Below are 21,135 nucleotides of genomic sequence, written 5' to 3'. Positions count from 1 at the left end.
GGTGGAACGGTGACGTGTGCTCGCCCCCGTGGCTCTGAGTGCTAGTAGAGTCCAGTGCAATTCTCCTACTGCACCTGGGCAGGTAGGAAAATTGCACCAAAGGCGTGATTTCAATACCTGCACAGGTGCAGTAGCATAATTGCGCTGGACGCCGCTAGCATTCAGAGCCACAGGGGCGAGCATGGGTCATCGTTCCACCTTAGCAGCCCATCTCTGGTTTTAATGCATAATCTTAACGGTCCATGCAACTGTGATGTTCGCGCAAGCAGTGAAGACCTTTGTCTTCCAAAAGGCCTAGGGCAATTGATCTCACCCTTTTATCCTTATAAGATCCAGCCAGAAATGAATGATGAATATCAGGCAGGAGTTTTTTTATTTATTTATTTTGATTTATTCTTTGTCCAATATACAATACATATGGAAGAGAATAGACATTAAGTAATATATATAAAGATAGAAAGTAAAAAAGAAGAGAAGTAGATGGGAGGGAGAGATTATATATGATATAAGAGATAGGGAGAGAATATATATGATATATATATATATATATATGTGTGTGTGTGTGTGTGTTTTTATGTCGGATCACCCTGGTATATTTCAAGAAACGTCACAGCTCCTTTTTTGCCTCTAGGCCCAACCCAGGGCCACTTCAAGGCAGTTAATTTTTATTTATAGCCGACAACTATATTCTGTATGTGTCAAATGTTTTTTTAGCTGGAATTTTAAAATTAAGGGAGACTAGGATGGTCCCATTTCGGCCTTGTTCTGGCCTCATCAGCTAGCCACACCCTTCCTTACTGGGATTTGATCCTGTGGACTCTGCCTTGTAAGGCAGAGACTTAGCAGAGGTGCTATCAGATCAGATCCCTTCCAGCTGTGTACCAGGGAGGGGCTATATGTTTTTTTATGTCGGATCACCCTGGTATATTTCAAGAAACGTCACAGCTCCTTTTTTGCCATCCTAGTCTCCCTTAATTTTAAAATTCCAGCTAAAAAAACATTTGACACACACACACACACACACACATATATATATATATATATGTGTGTGTGTGTGTGTGTCAAATATATATTTGTTTTCGTAGATTTTCACGGGTACAGGTATGACGGTCTTGGTATATTCGGGTTTCTTCCCGTGTAGGATTTGGACATTTCTGGCGACGTTTCGATGAGGTCCCACTCGTCATCTTCAGGCTGGTGTTTCTGTCCTTGTTCTCAGGCGAAAGTAATTTAGTTTTTTCAAAGTCAATTTCGTGCCCTGTTTTTTTTAATGTGCTGGACAAGGGAGAAAGTCTTTTCTTCTTTTTTAACTGCATTCTTATGTTCTGCAAGGGCACCACAGACAAAATTAGTAAAATTCTGCACAAACATAACATCAAAACTTCATTTTTCACTAACCAAAAAATATCAAATATCCTAAGGAACCCAAAAGATAAAATCCAATTAGAACACCAAGGAATCTATGAAATCCCTTGCAAAACATGTGCAGCCACATACATTGGACAAACCAATCGAAGAGTAAGTGCACGCATTGCAGAACATAAGAATGCAGTTAAAAAAGAAGAAAAGACTTCCTCCCTTGTCCAGCACATTAAAAAAACAGGGCACGAAATTGACTTTGAAAAAACTAAATTACTTTCCAAAACAGAAAATTTATATAGAAGAATTACTTTAGAAGCTATAGAGATTGAGAAACACCCCCTCTGCATGAATAAAAGGGATGATACGTCCCGCCTACCAGAGATTTGGAAACCAGCCTTAAACAAAAAAACACTTCATAATAATCACCATGTCAATCCTTCAAGTAATTATGATTCCACCAACCAATCAGATCACTAAAACATAGTCACCCAATCTATTTGCTACATTCAAACCAAATCTCCACCCCTAACACTATATATAAGGAAGAAATGGCAGTTGCAAACATTCCATATTTACAACAGCACGAAGCTTGAAACTTCAGCCTGATGATGGTGAATGTGATTTCACCGAAACGTCGCATAGACACTCAAAATATTACACGGGGCAAAACCCGAACTCAGAACAATCTGCAGAAAGAGAGAGAGAGAGAGAGAGATAAGGAGAGAAAATATATGATATATGATATAAGGAAAGGCAATTGGACAGGAGACGATAGGCACATCAGTGCACTTATATACGCCCCTTAATGGCCTCTTAGGAACCTGGAGAGGTCAATCCTAGTTTCCGCCGCTACCCGTGCGATGCGCACGCAGCTTCGGGTCGGTGATGTGCATGCATGCACGTCCTAATACATTTTTACTTTTGCACATGCTCAGGAAGCAAAATCTTGCAAGAGGATGCGCGTGAGAGAGATTTCGGTGATATTTTTTTTTGCATCCGCCCATGCACAGAAGCAAAAAATTGCCAAAGTCTCACATGCGCACACCGCCCCTTGTGAGATTTTGCTTTCTGCGCATGCACAGAAGCAAAATCTTGCTGGGATATGCACGCAGCTCCATTTTTGCTACAGACGCAGAGTGTGGCCCGTACTGGGTAGCAACTCAATACTGATGTATATGTTTCTTAATTGTTTTTAATAGATGTTTTTGATGGTTTCGATATTTACGATGTGTTCATCTTTGTTGTGAGCTGCCCAGAGTCCTCTGGGAGTTGGGTGGCATACAAGTTTAATAAACAAACAAACAAACATTGGCATAAAAGACCAATTAATTAACTGTTGTTGTTATTATTATTATTATTAATAATAATAATAACAACAAAACAACAACAACAATAATAATAAATAAATAAACAAACAAACAAACATCACTCTTCCCTGTCCTGGCTAGTAGATTTGTATAGTTCAGCCTATATTGATGGTGTGTGGATGGGTACAGTATCCCCCAAAGGTACAGGGACACAATTTATGGTGGCTGTAAAAAACAAACAAACCCCAAACTGTACACTTTTATGCTCTGCATTTCTCTGCTCTTGTGCTGCAGCCCTTATCTGAAGGCAGCATATTTAGCAACCTCCCAGTCCTTCGTTCATGTGAATGTACCTCGCATAACCTTAAATTCTGTACATGAAACAGCCAAGCACCCGTTGTTTTGATACCAAACAGGAGCATTCCAGCTGGTGTTTTGGCTTTGAGTTAATCGTTAATCATCAAATCAGGAAGCAGAAGAAAACCCACAAAATAGTTTTAACTGTAAGCTGCCATCTGACTCCAGCAGGTTGAAAGAAAAACCAAGAAAGGCTCCGAAACCTTAATTTCAAATCCCCCCACAATAACAGTGTATTTGTTCCTGCAAATACAAAAGAGTCGGCAACGTAGGAGTTGAATAAGGCAACGCGAGAACCTTACACAAGGAAGCAGCTGGGCCACCGAAGGATAAAGGGGATATCTTTATCAGAGACCAAGCTGGTTATGAAACACATTTCTATTTCGATGGTCATGAGAGGAGGGACAATGGTCTTGACCAAGCCAAGTGTTGATTCAGCTTAGAAGAAAGCCCTGTTGTGAAAATTTAGATGACTTCCCATTCTAAGCTGCCTTTGAAGTTCAACAACAATGAGGACTTTTAGGGAACCTCCATTACAAATAATTGTAGGATGTTAGAATGCATTCGTTGGTAAAAGCTAGCATCCTAACGAATACTGTAATGTGAAAGATAAGATTTTGAAGGACTCTATTAGTCAGAGAATGTGATATATCGGGGCATGCATAAGTGCACCAGAGTGCCTTCTGTCCCCTGTCCTAATGTTTCCCTTTTACTAATATGTATATAAATATTATTATATCTTTGTATACCACCAATATCTCCGAGACCGCCTCCTGCCGCACGAATCCCAGCGACCGATTAGGTCCCACAGAGTGGGCCTACTCTGGGTCCCGTCAACTAAACAATGTTGGTTGGCGGGCCCCAGGGGAAGAGCCTTCTCTGTGGCGGCACCGGCTCTCTGGAACCAACTCCCCCCGGAGATTAGAACTGCCCCTACTCTTCCTGCCTTCCGTAAACTCCTCAAAACCCACCTTTGCCGTCAGGCATGGGGGAATTGAATCATCTCCCCCAGGGCATGTTTAATTTATACATGGTATGCTTGTGTGTGTGTCTGTTAGTATATGGGGTTTTTTAAAGCTTTAAATATTTTAACTGATTGGATTATTTATGATTTGTACTACTTGCTGTGAGCCGCCCCGAGTCTTCGGAGAGGGGCGGCATACAAATCCAAATAATTAATTAATTAATTAATTAATAAATAAATAAATAAATAAATAAATAAATACTTGACAAAACAAACAAACAAATTAACAAACAAACAAATAAATAAATGATAACCCCTCCCTACAGAAAGCCAAGCTATCTTTTCCCACCTAAGTTTCCTGAATCTATATAACATTTTTATTATCTATTTATTTATTTATTTGTTTGTTTGTTTGTTTGTTTGTTTGTCCAATACATAATACACATTGAAGAGAATAGACATGTAGTAATATATATAAAGAAAAGGATAGAAAAAAGATATAAAAATAGAGGAGAAGATATATGAAAGGAAGAAAAGATATATGAGATAAAGGAGAGATAATTGGACAGGGGACGAAAGGCACACTGGTGCACTTATGTACGCCCCTTACTGACCTCTTAGGAACCTGGAAAGGTCAATCGTTTAGCCAAGGAATATGAGAATCTGGAGAAGTACCAGGGTTAGAAGGCGGAACTAGAGAGGATGTGGAAAATAAAGAGCAAAGTGGAGTACTCGGGCTGTGGCTCCCAAGATGGAAGAGTAGCTCCAATAGATCAATGGAACAACGTTACTGAAGTGCTAAAATATTGGGCACAGCTTTCAAACTCGCAGGCTTCTGTTAGAAAATTGAGAAAGACACAAACTACCCATAGAGGAGAAAAGATATTTTTAACATGCACACACCCAGAGACTGTAATGGCAGAGAGCATGAGAGAGAGGATACAAAGGTGATAAGTGCGGGCATTTTTCACAAATTTACATTGTTGTAACTGTGAACAGTCGCTATCAGAGACAGTCCCTAAGTGAGGGTTACCTGTATGCTTTAGGAAAATGTCCCTGATCAAGACAGATTTCAAAATTTAGCTACAATGGTTGTTATGGAGCTCATGAACACCTACAGAAACAGCTTGTGGTAAGCAGACATATTTTGACACCTGCTTTCAGCACAGCACTGAAAATGAACCTGTGACTCTAGTCCTGCTTTGGATAGAAACATAGAAACATAGAAGACTGACGGCAGAAAAAGACCTCGTGGCCCATCTACTCTGTCCTTATACTATTTTCCGTATTTTATCTTAGGATGGATCTATGTTTATCCCAGGCATGTTTAAATTCGGTTACTGTGGATTTACCAACCACGTCTGCTGGAAGTTTGTTCCAAGTATCTACTACTCTTTCAGTAAAATAATATTTTCTCATGTTGCCTTTGATCTTTCCCCCAACTAACTTCAGATTGTGTCCCCGTGTTCTTATGTTCACTTTCCTATTAAAAACACTTCCCTCCTGAACCCTATTTAACCCTTTAACATATTTAAATGTTTCGATCATGTCCCCCCTTTTCCTTCTGTCTTCCAGACTATACAGATTGAGTTCATTAAGTCTTTCCTGATACGTTTTATGCTTAAGACCTTCCACCATTCTTGTAGCCCGTCTTTGGGCCCGTTCAATTTTGTCAATATCTTTTTGTAGGTGAGGTCTCCAGAACTGAACACAGTACTCCAAATGTGGTCTCACCAGCGCTCTATATAAGGGGATCACAGTCTCCCTCTTCCTGCTTGTTATACCTCTAGCTATGCAGCCAAGCATCCTACTTGCTTTTCCTACCGCCTGACCACACTGCTCACCCATTTTGAGACTGTCAGAAATCACTACCCCTAAATCCTTCTCTTCTGCAGTTTTTGCTAACACAGAACTGCCAATGCAATACTCAGATTGAGGATTCCTTTTCCCCAAGTGCATTATTTTACATTTGGAAACATTAAACTGCAGTTTCCATTGCTTTGACCATTTATCTAGTAAAGCTAAATCATTTACCATATTACAGACACCTCCAGGAATATCAACCCTATTGCACACTTTAGAGTCATCGGCAAATAGGCAAACCTTCCCTACCAGACCTTCCCCTATGTCACTCACAAACATATTAAAAAGAATAGGACCCAGAACAGACCCTTGTGGCACACCACTTGTAACCTGTCTCTGCTCAGAATACTCGCCATTAACAATAACTCTCTGATGTCTACGCTTCAGCCAGCTTGAAATCCACTGAACTATCCAGGGATGTCTGGGTAATAAGGGTGGGCTTGGCAAGAAGCACCACAACAAGGAATGAGTGTGACAATCAAGAGCATTCTATCACACTAAACAATATCACCTGGCATCAGGACTTTCCTAACTGAGTTGTGGTATTGTATTACATCCAAAATGTCCAAAGGAAAATAACAATTATTCCTTGTTGAATACTATGTTTTGTGCTAGTGTGTTATAATGAGGGGAGTGGTTTTTCCCCCCTTATCATTGATGCTTACTGATAATATTAGAGATATGGTTGCTTTACATTTCCAGGTGGTTTTGAGGTGTAGGTTGCTTAAGAAACTTGGGAAATAGCATTGTTTAAAAATGAGCACACCAGCAAAGCATCCTGAAGAATTGCTCTGCATGTCCAACAAAAAAAGTTCTTTTACCAGTCTGTTATTTATCATGCCTCAATTTGGTAAAGTGTAGAAATATATATTGGATAAAAGGCCTTCCCTATTTTTTTTTAAAAAATGTGTATTTGGAATTTTTCTTCTTCTTGCAGCAGTATTGATCTATGTACCACAGTGTGAAAATCATTTCGCATTTTACAGACTCCTTCAGGAGTTGGGCAGCATATCAATTACATTAAATAAATAAATACCGGATTTCCTGTTCCCAACCGACCACATTTAATGAGTAACTCATGATAAGCTCCATCAGGGAATGATAAGGATAGTTTAGAAGTAGCTTAAAAGGTTATAGCCTTCGTTTGGCGAGATTCTGTCCATTAGGTGTAAACAGGAGTGGGCAGCAGGCAGGACGGGGTGGAACACAGTTCCACCAGCAGAAATGAAGCTGCATGCCCAGCTCCAACTGACCAGTGGCAGTCATTTCCGGGATTTCTGGTCTTGGATGGGCTCTCCTTTTTTAACTTGCTGCTGATGCTGCATCTGGGCTCCTCACTTTTTTCCTCTTTCCTCCTTCCTGGCCTTGGACGAGCTCTCTCCTGCCTGGCTTCCCTCCAACCTCATGCAGCCGGGAAGGAGGAAAGAGGAAAAAAGTGATGAGCTTGCAGCAGCAGCAGGGAAAAAAAGGAAGAGCTGAGCCAAACCGCGACAAAGCGGTCTGGGCTCCAGTCTTTTTCCCCTTGCAAAGCCCTCACTCCACCTGCAGCTGAGATGAAAAGGCATTGTGTGGCAATAATAACCATGTAAATCCCCCCCTCCCATCTGTTGTGGTTCAGCCTGAGGCAGATCAAAGACCAGCTGCGTCTCTGCTGGCTCCATGCCCGGAGGAGGCTGACAGCGAAGAGGAGGGGTCTGGGCAGTCAGACGGGGGAGAGTACAGTCAGGAATGTGATGAGGAAGAACAGCATGGGAACCCCGGGGAGGGGCTCTCCCCAGCCAGTAGCTTGGAGTCTTTGGAGTCATTAGGTGATGAAGCACAAGCTGTCATTAACATGCGACAGAGACGTCTAGATCAAAGGAAGGATCAATTGAAGAAATATTATCAGCATTGAATAAGGAACACCAGGGCTTGGGTGTGGTCCTCATTAGCAGGGAAGGGTTTATAAGGCAGGCAACCTCTTGAAGCCATGTGGAGTGTTATCAGTTTGGAGTTGCTGTAACCTGCATTGTTTCTTGGCGTCTCTGTTCCTGGCTTGTGGCCCAGCAGTCTTGAAGACCCGTGGGAGGTGTATGTCTGTTATCTACAAGAATCCTATATTGATGCATGGACAATTGCCTTCGTGTATATATTTGGAGTTCCAGTGTTTTCCTGCTTGGTAAGGACATTTTCTGTTAGCTTCGTTTCTCTTGAACATTATAAAACTGTATTTGAATTTTACCGGTGTGTCTGGCTTATCTTTTTGGGTTGGTCATAGCTTCCGGAGTGACCCAGACAGAACACCATCCTCCTCCTCCTCCTCCTTGGAAAGCGGCAGGGAGACCAGCACCGGCAGGAGTTGCAGGAGGCCCTTTTTCTCCCCCCTCTTTTCTCAACAGCTGATCAACACCCATTCGCCTACGGTAGCTACCTAGCCTGAGGCAGGGAGTGATCCAGGAAGGAGAGCAGGGGAAACAGGGAGCAAATTGTCACCCCAGTGAGTGACACTGGTGGGGTTGTAAGTCAAGGACTTAACAGTTCACTTGAACCATGATGATCGTTCAAGCCACTCCCACCTGGTCACATGGCAAGCAAGCCACTCCTACACAGTCACATGGCCATCAAGCCACACGCACAAAATAAGCCACACCCACAGTGTGGCAGTAAAAATTTTGGCAGCCCATTACTGGGTGTAAGCAAATAAAGAACTGAACTTGACTAGATTTTTGCTCTGTCACTTCTGAGCTTGGGCCTGACACTTCACTTACTATGTGTGCCAATTGCTAGATTCTCCAACCTCCCTTCCAACCCCATCCTTTCCCCCCTCTATTTTATGTTGAAGTTCATGGAATCTAATTGACCCAAGAGTTATGGCAAAAATAGCCCCTCACTGAGACAAAAATATCAGCCATCTGTGCCATTTGCCTTTTTGTCCTGTTTGGCACATATCTCAAGCCTACTCTTCGAATGAAATGTAAGGGGGAAGGAGGAATTGATCAGTGCGTTAATGAAGACCCCTTACATTTCAGTATAATTAATTGTTTAGAAACAATGTTCCATGTATTACTCCATGTAATCATTTCATCCTTTCTCTCTTTCACTTATTGCTGTTGGAACTCTCCTTGTCATTTCTTATAGCCGAGTGGAAATAGCAATAGCAATAGCATTGAGACTTATATACTGCTTCACAGTGCTGCTTTTACAGCCCTATCTAAGCGGTTTACAGAATCAACCTATTGCCCCCAACAATCTGGGTCTTCATTTTACCCACCTCGGAAGGATACAAATCTGAGTCAACATTGAGCTGGTGGTGAGATTTGAACTGCTGAACTACAGCTAGCAGTTAGCTAAAGTAGCCTACAGCGCTGCACTCTAACCACTCTGCCACCCCGGCTCTTATAGGGCAGGTGATAAAAGTCTTCCCTCTCACCTTCATTGGAGTTTAGCTGAAATCCTGAAATATACTAGGACTTTCTACTTATCCTGGTGCTAACATAAAGTGACCAGATGTCCCGCTTTTGGTGGGACAGTCCCGCTTTTGAGCAATTTGTCCCGCATCCCATGGCGTTTTAAAAAAGTCCTGATTTTTAAAAAACAGGACGTCTGGTCACCTTTTCTTACCAGCTCAGCGCCTTTATAGTAAACTGTCCCTTCATGCCAAACCCGCCACATCTACGCTTCCCAAAGTAGCCTCTCAGCATCTTCAGCAAGGAATTCTGGGACTTGTAGGCCCAGCCCCTTCGGAGGCAAGCACTAGAATCCTTCGAAGAGTACCTGGATGTCGCTCCCTCCCACCTCCCCTTCGGGGCTCATGGCAGGGAAAACAAAATGGCGGCTGAAGTCGTTGTTGAGTTTCTATGGTAACTGCCATGACTCTGTTATTGCCCATTGTTATGTACTATTGAACATGGTATATGTCAATAAGTTATATGCTAATATGTGTTGGAATCCCTACATTTACATACCCGGCCGCTGATTGGATAACAGCAGGGGGGGAAACTCCAAACGGCTGTCAAAGCCACGCCTACGCTATGCAAACCCTTTAAAAAAGGGAACCCCCCACCACACGCGCGTTCTTCTTGCTACATTGTAACTGTGTTCCATGTGCTTGTTACTTGTTAACTCTGACCAGTTCCTAATAAACGAATCTGGTCAGATCGTACCTCACTCATTTGCGCAGACTTATTTTATTTTATTTTTATTTATTCATTTGTCCAATACACAGATACATAGGAAGAAAAATAGACGTGATAATATAAAAGTGGGTGAAAGTGAGCTTAGAGGAGAGGATATACGAAAGGAAGAGAATATATAAGATAGGTGAAAGAAAGGAGAGACAATTGGACAGGGGATGAAAGGCACACCAGTGCACTTATGTACGCCCCTTAACTTAACACCCATCCTTCTTTTTTGTCTTCCCCCAGCATTCACCTTCCCAGGTTTGCTCCGGCAGTTGGGAGTGGATGCGCTTTGGGATTGTTGTTGTTTTTTAAACGGACAAGAAGTCCTACAGATTTCAAAACATCCCGTAACCCGTTTCTCCGTTTTTTTCTTTGGATTGTTTTAGACCTTTCCTTCCACTGTGCTTCTGGGTTCCCAAGGTGTCTTCTGCTGTAAGGGTCCTTTCTTATATTTCTTCCCCCAGGCTTCTTCACGCACACACAAAAAAGTCATCCCTTCCCCCGGCAATGGTGTCCCGCTTTACCAAGGTTATAATCTGGTCACTTTATGCTAACAGGAACAAACTACTGGCATGAAAATTATTGTCTCAGGGACCGCCTTCTGCTGCACGAATCCCAGCGACCAGTTAGGTCCCACAGAATGGACCTTCTCCGGGTCCCGTCAACTAAACAATGTCGTTTGGTGGGACCCAGGGGAAGAGCCTTCTCTGTGGTGGCCCCGGCCCTTTGGAACCAACTCCCCCCAGAGATTAAAATAGTCCCCACCCTTCTTGCCTTTTGTAAGCTTCTTAAAACCCACCTCTGCCGTCAGGCATGGGGGAACTGAGATATTCTTTCCCCCTGGGCCTTTACAATTTACGCATGGTATGTTTATATGTATGTTTGGTTTTTATAATAAGGTTTTTTTTTAGTTATTTTAGTATTGGATTGGATTGTTACATGTTGTTTTTATCATTGTTGTTAGCCGCTCCGAGTCTACGGAGAGGGGCAGCATACAAATCCAATGAATAATAAATACTGAAAATTATTGTCCCATTGCTGACACCCATCCTGTCTCTTCTGCCTCCCTTCCTGGCCATCACAGCTACCTGTTTTTCTTCTGATAGACAGCAATGGATCACCAACTTAATAGATTGAATACTCCTTGTCCTTGCCCTTGGAGGGAATTGGCATAAGAAGAAAAACCCCTTTAATACCAGTACAGCTACTAATGACTAAGCCTGCCTCATTCATGGGGTGAGGATCAGAAGGTCATGGGGAGAGAGAGAGTCAAGGAAATGTATTGGTGGTGGTGCCTCTAAGGCAGTGTTTTTCAACCAGTGTGCCATGAGACATGGTCAGGTGTGCCGCGAAGCTCAGCAAGAGAGAGAAAGAGAGAGAGAGAGAAAGAAAGAGAAAGAAAGAAAGCAAGAGAGAGAGAAAGAAAGAGAAAGAAAGCAAGAGAGAGAGAGAAAGAAAGAGAAAGAAAGCAAGAGAGAGAGAGAAAGAAAGAGAAAGAAAGCAAGAGAGAGAGAGAAAGAAAGAGAAAGAAAGAGAAAGAAAGCAAGAGAGAGAGAGAGAGAGAAAGAGAAAGAAAGAGAAAGAAAGCAAGAGAGAGAGAAAGAAAAAGAAAGCAAGAGAGAGAGAAAAAGAAAGAGAGGTGCCCCATTATTTTGTATATGTAAAAAATGTGCCGCAGCTCAAAAAAGGTTGAAAATCACTGCTCTAAGGGCAAAGAAGAAGCCCAGGCCTGCATTCATGTATCCCTAGTGTCTCTCCTGTTGCTTTTTCCTGCTGAAGAGGTTATTATTTCTTTTGGGAAAATAAAAAGGAAACAGCCCAGACATGGGCATATGTTGCACATGAGCCATACTGTGAGAAAGAGGTGATCCATGAAGGTGACACAGCTTGGCTTTATGGTGTGTTCGCGTTAGATTTACAACCACTTTATTTGGGTTGTAACTTTATCAACTGGCAAGTGAATTGACACTTTATAGCCTTTGCCTTCCAGTGAGTTCCTTCTCTTGGCTTCTTCCCCTTTGGAAACATAATTCTGCCGCCCTCCCCAAAATTAGAAGCCCAACCCACCCTCCCACCCCAACCCTGCCACCATCAGCTGAGCCCTGGGCACATTTTCTTAACTCAGCTGACCCCACAAGCACTTCGAGGTCTGGAATGCAAAAATGTCATTTCTAAACACATTTTCATGTTGGGAATGTTAAGCATGCCCCCAGGTTCAGCTTACAGTTACTCACTCACACAGAGCCCTGGTCATCAGCCACCATTCCCAAGCCATTTTTAACCCAACACTTAGGCACAACTATTCTTTGGAATACATGGAGAGACCCAGAGCATTTAAAGTGACAGTAAAACTTCACTGGTTTCGATATGCACTTTCTATTTCTGACGTGAACTCATCTATATTTACCCTTCTTAACTAGGCTGCCAGAGGGACAGAAGGTGCAAACTCCGAATCCAAAGGTGACTCAAAGAATGGGTGGGCTTCAGGACCCATCTTATCCCCCACCCACCCACAAAGTCCTTGCCTTGTTGATTCTCAAGACTGGCAGCTACTCTTCTTGATTTTCAAGTGTGGCGGTGGTTAGAAACATAGAAGACTGACGGCAGAAAAAGACCTCATGGTCCATCTAGTCTGCCCTTATACTATTTCCTGTATTTTATCTTACAATGGATATATGTTTATCCCAGGCATGTTTAAATTCAGTTACTGTGGATTTACCAACCACGTCTGCTGGAAGTTTGTTCCAAGGATCTACTACTCTTTCAGTAAAATAATATTTTCTCATGTTGCTTTTGATCTAACCCCCAACTACCTTCAGATTGTGTCCCCTTGTTCTTGTGTTCACTTTCCCATTAAAAACACTTCCCTCCTGAACCTTATTTAACCCTTTAACATATTTAAATGTTTCGATCATGTCCCCCCCTTTTCCTTCTGTCCTCCAGACTATACAGATTGAGTTCATTAAGTCTTTCCTGATACGTTTTATGCTTAAGACCTTCCACCATTCTTGTAGCCCGTCTTTGGACCCGTTCAATTTTGTCAATATCTTTTTGTAGGTGAGGTCTCCAGAACTGAACACAGTATTCCAAATGTGGTCTCACTAGCGCTCTATATAAGGGGATCACAATCTCCCTCTTCCTGCTTGTTATACCTCTAGCTATGCAGCCAAGCATCCTACTTGCTTTTCCTACCGCCCAACCACACTGCTCACCCGTTTTGAGACTGTCAGAAATCACTACCCCTAAATCCTTCTCTTCTGAGGTTTTTGCTAACACAGAACTGCCAATGCAATACTCAGATTGAGTATTCCTTTTCCCCAAGTGCATTATTTTACATGGGTCTTGGGGAGGAGTTCCCATATGTTCAGGCTCAACGTCTTTTGTCTGGTTCACAAGGGGACCTTTTCCCTTCCTGTCCTTAAGGACCTGCTATCCACCTTCTTATCTATCTCTTGAAGCAGTTTTTTTTTTTTATTATTATTATTATTATTATTATTATTATTATTATTATTATTATTATTGATTAGATTTGTATGCTGCCCCTCTCCGAGGACTCGGAGCAGTTCACAACAAGAAACAGTACAAATCCAATACTTAAAACAATTTAAAACCCTTACTATAAAAACAATCATACTTCTCATACAGACCATACATAAAGCGGAAACTGCCCAGGGGAATCCATTTCCCCATGCCTGATGACAGAGGTGGGTTTTGAGAAGTTTATGAAAGGGTGGGGCCAGTCCTAATCTCCGGGGGGAGTTGATTCCAGAGGGTCGAGGCTGCCACAGAGAAGGCTCTTCCCCTGGGTCCCGCCAGATGACATTGTTTCATTGACCGCACCTGGAGAAGGCCCACTCTGTGGGACCTAACCGGTCACTGGGATTCGTGTGGCAGAAGGCGGTCCCGGAGATATTCTGGTCCGGTGCCATGAAGGGCTTTATAGGTCATAACCAACACTTTGAATTGTGACCGGAAACTGATCGGCAACCAATGCAGACTGCGGAGTGTTGGAGTAACATGGGCATACTTAGGAAAGCCCATGATTGCTCTCGCAGCTGCATTCTGCACGATCTGAAGTTTCCGAACACTCTTCAAAGGTAGCCCCATGTAGAGACCGTTACAGTAGTCGAGCCTCGAGGTGATGACGGCATGTGTGACTGTGAGCAGTGAGTCCTGGTCCAGGTAGGGCCACAACTGGTGCACCAGGCGAACCTGTGCAAACGCCCCCCTCGCCACAGCTGAAAGATGGTTCTCTAAAGTAAGCTGTGGTTCCTACCGGAACGGTATAGAAGATGCCACACCAGTAGCAAAAGTTGAGCTGCACGTGCAGCTTCGGGTGTGTTGCATGTGTATGTGTGCATCACACCGTGGTTTTCCTTCTGCGCATGAGCAGGAAGCAAAATTTCATGGGGGGACCCGCTTGAGATTTCGGTGATTTTTTTTTTGCTTCCGTGCATGCGTGGAAGCAAAAGAATCGCCAGAATCTCTCACACACGCACATGCCCCTGTAAGATTTTGCTTCCTGCTCATGCGCAGAAGCAAAAACATGCTGGACGTTTGCACACACATACACAAGACACCCAAAGCTGCATGCACAGCGCACTGGTAGTGGCGATAGGAGCAATCCGCCCCTGTCTTGAAGGAATATTTTAGCGAAGATTTCTGGCTCTTAGTCCACCCTACATAGACGCCAGCTTCAAACCTTCTGAATGGCAGCTTCCAAAAGAGGGAACGAAATGCTTACATTTTAACACTCCTACACATGAGATAAAAACTTCTCACTGGCTCACTGTTATCTATCATAAGAGACTGCTTCAATTTCCCTTGTTTTCAGTTAGTGTTAAAATTATTTCTCCAGTGAGAAGCACGGGTTATTAGCAAGGACAGTTTGTGATATTTTGCCCTGCTGCTGTTGAATGTGGGACACCTGTATTAGCTTCCAATGGATTTTGGCAAAGCTTGGCATAGTGTACAGAGGGCAGGTATTTTAATTGGTGAATGGGACTTTTTCCCTTACTGAAAAAGATGGTTGATTCCCTGCTTTACTGATTGATTGATTGATTGATTGATTGATTGATTGATTGATTGAATAAATGAACTCTCTGCCTTTTATTTTCAGTTTATTTCTGAGATATTTATGGAAAACATAAAATTAATAGGATTTATGTACTCTTACATAATTGTGGAAGTACATATATTGTGTACTTGTGGTGTGTTCATGGAGGGGTAGCACCTCTGGTGTAGGAGCATATGGTGTCCTTTTATGACAGCCCATTTTAGGGCAGCTTTTAAGGCAGCTCACTCACCTTTGGTCTCCACCTGTCACTAAGCTCTCACCTGTGGCTCCCAGTAGCTGTTGCATGCGCAGCCGGGCAACAGCTCCAACAGGCTGGCCAAACCAGATTGAGAATAGATTGAGAATAGCCGATGGGTCATTGACCTTCGGTGAAATAGAGACTTGTCTATCCCAAGCATATGAAGACAGATTCTGGTGGACTGAGCAGATGAAATCTACTAGATTAAGACAATGATCAAGAATGGTGGAAGGTCTTAAGCATAAAACATATCAGTAAAAACTTAATGAACTCAATCTGTATAGTCTGGAGGACAGAAGGAAAAGGGGGGACATGATCAAAACATTTAAATATGTTAAAGGGTTAAATAAGGTCCAGGAGGGAAGTGTTTTTAATAGGAAAGTGAACACAAGAACAAGGGGACACAATCTGAAGTTAGTTGGGGGAAAGATCAAAAGCAACATGAGAAAATATTATTTTACTGAAAGAGTAATAGATCTTTGGAACAAACTTCCAGCTGACATAGTTGGTAAATCCACAGTAACTGAATTTAAACATGCCTGGGATAAACATAGATCCATCCTAAGATAAAATACAGGAAATAGTATAAGGGCAGACTAGATGGATCATGAGGTCTTTTTCTGCCATCAGTCTTCTGTGTTTCTATGTTTCTAAGGCGGTCTCTGCAAGCGATGTGGTATGCTAAGAGCCTGGCAAAACATCCTGGTCAATCATTGCGCCCAGCCCATCTCCAACTGTCTCAACTCTTGTTCTGCTATTGGAGCAAAATGGAATCTGGGAAGCGGGAGTGAGGCTGACTATGTGCACCTCTCACTCAATTTAATCCAATTCACGTGCAAGTCTTGACATCCCTCCCAAGATGTCAAGGTCCTCTTTGAAAATGATGGGCGAACATCATCCTATTGTGTACATACAATAGCACTTAGCAATAGCATTTAGACTTATATACCTCTTCCTAGTGCTTTTACAGGCCTCTCTAAGCGGTTTACAGTCTATTGCCCCCAACAATCTGAGTCCTCATTTTACCCACCTCGCAACGATGGAGGGCTGAGTCAACCTTGAGCCTACTGAGATTTGAACTGGTGAACTACAGTCAGCAGAAGCAGCTTGCAGTACTGCACTCTAATCACTGCGCCACCAAGGCTCAATGTACTTTAATGGTAGATTAATGATAAAATAAGTTTAGGAAAGATATTGAACCACATCACAAGGGATCTGAGATACTGCACTTGTTATTGAAGATTTTCCAATTCAAACACAACTCAAAAATCAAAAGAAATGGCAGTACTAGTAAAAAAGGGAGATTTAAGAGAATTTAGAGAAATAAAAGTAGCAGCATTGGAAAGCGCTCAAGCAGTAATTGTATTGAGTTGGAAAGAAGCAGCAAAATGGACGATACAGAATTGGTATCGGTACATAGTGGACCACATTCACTTTGAAATTATGGAGGTAAGGATGAATATGTACAATGAAAATAAATTGAAGAAACTGATGGAACGATGGGATATGGTGAGAGGTTATATGACAAGCAGAATTTGTGATCTAGTCATAAAGAATAAATTAGAATCACTCTTTGATATGTAAATAAAATGCAGATCCAGGCTTAGAAGAATGTTAAAGATGGTTGTACAGAGCCTCCAATTGGTGGTGGGGTATGTATGTTGTTAGGTGGTGGGTGCACCTTCACAGGGCACTGTTTTATGTTGTATGATTAGATTTAGATTAGATTAGATTTATTGGATTTATATGCCGCCCCTCTCCGCAAACTCGGGGCGGCTCACAACAATCCAATTACAATTTAAGCTAAAAAATTCATAAAAAACAACCCCAGAATATAAAAAAAACCAAGCACACAATCAATCTAACACCAAAACGACATGGGCAAGGGGGAGATCTTTCAGTTCCCCCATGCCTGACGGCAGAGGTGAGTTTTAAGAAGTTTGCGAAAGGCAAGGAGGGTGGGGGCAATCCTAATCTCAGGGGGGAGCTGGTTCCAGAGGGTCAGAGCCGCCACAGAGAAGGCTCTTCCCCTGGGTCCCGCCAGACGGCATTGTTTAGTCGACGGGACCTGGAGAAGGCCAACCCTGTGGGACTGAACCGGTCGCTGGGATTCGTGCGGCAGAAGGCGGTCCCAGAGATATTCTGGTCCGGTGCCATGAAGGGCTTTATAGGTCATAACCAACACTTTGAATTGTGACCCGAAACTGATCGGCAACCAATGCAGACTGCGGAGTGTTGGAGTGACATGGGCATACCTTGGGAAGCTCATGATGTCTCTCGCAACTGCATTCTGCACGATCTGAAGTTTCTGAACACTTTTCAAAGGTAGCCCCATGTAGAGAGCGTTACAGTAGTCGAGCCTCGAGGTGATGAGGGCATGAGTGACTGTGAGCAATGACTCTCGGTCCAAATAGGGCCGCAACTGGCGCACCAGGCGAACCTGGGCAAACGCCCCCCTCGCCACAGCTGAAAGATGTTTCTCTAATGTGAGCTGTGGGTCGAGGAGGACGCCCAAGTTGCGGACCCTCTCTGAGGGGGTCAATAATTTCCCCCCCCCCCAGGGTAATGGATGGACAGATAGAATTGTCCTTGGGAGGCAAGACCCACAGCCACTCCGTCTTGTCTGGATTGAGTTTGAGTTTGTTGACACCCATCCAGGCCCCAACAGCCTCCAGGCACCGGCACATCACTTCCACTGCTTCGTTGACTGGACATGGGGTGGAGATGTATAACTGGGTATCATCGGCGTATTGATGATACCTCACCCCATGTCCTTGGATGACCTCGCCCAGCGGTTTCATGTAGATATTAAATAGCAGGGGGGAGAGGACCGACCCCTGAGGCACCCCACAAGGGAGAGACCTCGAGGTCGACCTCTGACCCCCCACTAACACCGACTGCGACCGACCGAAGAGGTAGGAGGAGAACCACTGGAGAACAGTGCCTCCCACTCCCAACCCCTCCAGCCGGTGCAGAAGGATACCATGGTCGATGGTATCGAAAGCCGCTGAGAGGTCAAGGAGCACCAGGACAGAGGACAAGCCCCTGTCCCGGGCCCGCCAGAGATCATCCATCAACGCGACCAAAGCAGTTTCCGTGCTGTAGCCGGGCTTGAATCCAGACTGTTGAGGACCTAGATAATCGGCTTCTTCCAAGGACCGCTGGAGTTGAAGAGCCACCACCTTCTCAACAACCATAAAGGGAAGGTTGGAGACTGGACGGTAGTTATTAAGCAAGGCTTCTTGAGGAGGGGGCGCACAAGTGCCTCCTTATAAAGGGCCGGAAAGGACCCCCTCCCCAAGGAGGCGTTGACAATCTCCTGGACCCAGCTCCGTGTCACCTCCCGACTGGCCGAAACCAGCCAAGAGGGACACAGATCCAGGTGGCGGAACTCACAGCTCCAATGGCCTTGTCCACTTCATTAGGTGACACCAAGTCAAACTCCTCCCAGACAGATGGGCAAAGACGTTTAGCCCCAGTCACCTTGACTGACTCGTTGTCAGTCGACTCTGTTTTACAATTGGAGTCGAGGTCCGCCCGGATCTGAGCGATTTTATCAGCGAAAAACGTGATGATATGCAGTTTGTGTGTGTAACATTTAAAAAACCAATTTAAAAAATGTAAAAAACCCCAAAATTAACATTTGTTAAGCTAGTGACACAGCTGTTCAAGAAACCTGGCTTCCCTATTGATTTTGTTTGCTGGAAGGTTGCAAAAGGTCCTTACATGACCTTGTGATGCTGCAACCGTCATAAATATGAGTCCCTAGCCAAAGCAACTGAATTTAGATCACTGACCTTGGGGATGCTGCAATGGTCATAAGCGTTGAAAAACCATCCCAACTTGATTTTTCCCCCCCAGTGCTTTGAACAGTCACTAAATGAACTATCCTAAGTAGATATTGGCCAGTCGGTGGTTTTTGGAGAAGGATGATTGAAATCAGCTGATAAAGACATGCTGAGTGTTGCCCATGAATATGAATGTAGCAACACAGTTCAGGGGACTGGTGGCATAATCAGAAAAAAACATCTGGGTACAAGTGTTTCAGTCTACAGGAAAGCTGTTGGACTTTTATTTTCAAAAAATGGATAAGTACCCTTTAGAAAATGTGCTTGGCTAATAAAAGTTGGGAAGTCAAAAGAAAAGTATTTAATATATTTCATATAAGGACTATAAAATTGCATGTTCAGCACCAATTCGATGCAGCGGTTTGAGTGTTGGATTAGGATGTACAGTATGTAAAAGAGCCTGGTGCAAATCCTTCTTTTGGCTACAATTCTGAGGGACATAAATCAGGCTCTTTATATGCTAACCTGCCCCTTCGATTAGTGGAACAAGATGTCCCTCATCCTGAGATCCTTAGGCCTATCCTAGTACAGTCCCCTTTAGCCCTGTGGGATAGCAACTCAGCTCAACATAATGCCCCACAACAAATACATACAAAAAGTGGCTCCCACATTTCAGAGTGCTGGGTGAAGTAGCACCACAGGCATTCCAGAGGTATAAGTGTCTCTATCAGAACTTTGCAGATCCTGGCATGATATTTGGATGGCACTATCTCCCCCTGACACTAGGTTGAGGGTTTAGGTGGCAGTAATAGATTAGCATTTGTGTCAGAAGCATTATGGGGAAATGTAAGTGAAGACTACTGAAATGGGTGAAGAAAGGGGGGAGATGTTGCTTAAGCCTTAGAGCAAAGGACTTCAAACTTGGCAACTTTAAGACTTGTGGACTTCAACTCCCAGAATTCTCCAGCCAGCTGTGAGAATTCTGGGAGTTGAAGTCCACAAGTCTTAAAGTTGCCAAGTTTGGGGACCCCTGCCTTAGAGGGACCAGTAGTTCCCTTTCTCCATTCCTTTTGCTATCCTTCAAGAGCATGACAGGCCTGACTCAGCTGGAGGGTAGAGCTGGATTGTTGTTGTTTTTGATAACCAGAGAGATTCTGCAGCAATTCTCAGTACTGGAGTCCTCTACTTAGAATAGTTCATTTAGTGACTGTTCAAAGCACTGGGGGGGGGGGGAGCAAGTTGTGATGGTTTTTCCACGCTTATGACCATTGCAGCATCCCTGAGGTCAGTGATCTAAATTCAGTTGCTTTGGCTGACGGTTGCAGCATTACAAGGTCATGTGAGGACCTTTTGCGATCTTCCAGCAAACAAAATCAATAGGGAAGCCAGGTTTCCTGAACAGCTGTGTCACTAGCCTAACAAATAAGCCCTACATGGCTTAGGACCAGGCTACTTACAGAACCGACTTCTACCTCATTATTATTATTATTTATTACATTTGTATGCCGCCCCTCTCCGAGGACTCAGGGCAGCTCACAACAACATAAACAGTGTACAAATCCAATTTTAAAATACAATTTTAAACCCTTATAATAAAATAAAATAATCACACAACCAATCAAACCATATACCAGCCTTGACAATTGGGGTGTGTGTTAGTTTCCCCATGCCTGGTGGCAAAGATGAGTTTTTAATAACTTACGTAAGGCATGGAGGGTGGGGGCAGTCCTAATCTCCGGGGGGGAGTTAGTTCCAGAGGGCTGGGGCCACCACAGAGAACACTCTCCCCCTGGGTCCTGCCAGACGACATTGTTTCGTCGATGGGACCTGGAGAAGGCCATCTCTGTGGGACCTAACCGGTCACTGGGACTCGTGTGGCAGAAGGCAGTCTCGGAGGCATTCTGGTCCAATGCCATGTAGGGTTTTATAGGTCATAACTAACACTTTGAATTGTGACCGGAAATTGATCGGCAGCCAGTGCAGCCCGCGGAGTGTTGACGAGACATGGGCATATCTGGG

The sequence above is a fragment of the Erythrolamprus reginae genome, chromosome 1 (genome assembly GCF_031021105.1).
Source record: "Erythrolamprus reginae isolate rEryReg1 chromosome 1, rEryReg1.hap1, whole genome shotgun sequence".
Taxonomy (NCBI): Eukaryota; Metazoa; Chordata; class Lepidosauria; order Squamata; family Dipsadidae; genus Erythrolamprus; species Erythrolamprus reginae.
The sequence above is the reverse complement of the archived record's forward strand: the minus strand, read 5'-3'. Positions refer to the sequence as shown.